Source organism: Panthera uncia (genome assembly GCF_023721935.1).
Source record: "Panthera uncia isolate 11264 chromosome A1 unlocalized genomic scaffold, Puncia_PCG_1.0 HiC_scaffold_17, whole genome shotgun sequence".
Taxonomy (NCBI): Eukaryota; Metazoa; Chordata; class Mammalia; order Carnivora; family Felidae; genus Panthera; species Panthera uncia.
In genome coordinates, this window is record NW_026057577.1 from 2717327 (window position 1) to 2718903 (window position 1577).

Here is a 1577-nt window from a genome sequence, read left to right on the forward strand (position 1 = left end):
CAGTAAGCAGGGAATTCTCAAGTAAAAGAAGTCCAGGCCCAGATGGTCTCAGGGGTGAATTCTACCAAGCATTTAAGGAAGAGGTATTACCTACTCTTCTCCAACTATTGCAAAAATAAAAATGGAAGGAAAATGTGCAAATTCATTTTATGACGGCAGCATTTCCCTGATACCAAAACAAGATAAACATAGTATGACCAAAGGAGAATAACAGGACAATATCTCTGATACAGATGCAAAATTTTCTCAACAAAATATTAACAAACAGGATCCACCAATACATTTAAAAAGTCATTCTCCAGAACCAAGTTGGATTTATTTGTGGGATGCAAAAGGAGTACAATATTTTCAAATCAATTAATGTGATACATCACATCAATAAGATACAGGATAAAAAATGCAATCATTTCAATAGATGCAGGAAAAACATTCTACAAAGTAAACAATCCATTCATGATAAAAACCCTCAATAATAGGTTTCAAGGGAACATAATCCTACCTAATAAAACTTTTATTTCCCCTAAAATTGGAATAAGACAAAGATGTTCATTATCAGCACTTTTATTCAATGTAGGTCTTAAGCTCCTAGGCACAGCAATGAAACAAGGAAAAGGAATAAAGGCATCCAAAATGGTAATGCTGGAGTAAAACTTCAAACATGTACTGATGACATGATATTATATAAAAAACCATAAGGACCCTACCAAAAAGACACCAGAACTGAAGGGAATTCTGTAATTTTGAAGAACACAAAATAACTGGACAGAAATCCATTGGATTTATATACACCAGAAATGAAGCAGCAGAAAGAGAAAATAAGAAAATAATCCCATTTACTGTTACATCAAAAATCATATAATATCTAGGAATAAACTTAACCAAGTAGGTTAAACACTTGTACTCTAAAAGCTATAAAATACTGATGAAAGAACTTGAAGATGACACAAACACATGGGAAGACATTTCATCCTCATGGATTGGAAGAACAAATATTGCAAAAATGTGTATAGCTGCATAAAGCATCTACACATGAAATACAATCCCCATCAAAATACCAACAGCATTTTTCACGGAATTTGAACAAACAATCCTGCAATTTATATGGAATCACCAAAGACCCTGGATAGCCAAAGCACTCTTGAAAAAGAAAACAAAGCTGGAGGTATCACAATTCCAGATTTCAAGTTCTATTATAAAATTGCAGTAGTTAATACTCTATGGTACTGGCATAAAAATATATATACATGGATCAATGGAACAGAATAGAAAACTCAGAAGTAAGCCAACGATTATATGGTCAATTAATAGTTGACAAAGGAGGAAAGCATATCCCAGGGGGAAAAAACAGTCTCTTCAACAAATGATGTTGGGAAAGCTGGACAGTACATGCAAAAGTATAAAACTGGACCACTTTTGTACACTATACACAAAAATCAACTCAAAAAAATTAACTACCTACATTTGGGACCTGAAATTATAAAAGTCCCAGAAGGGAGCACAGATAGTAACTTCTCTGACATCAACTATAGCAACATTTTTCTAGGTATGTCTCCTGAAATAAGAGAAATAAACACAAA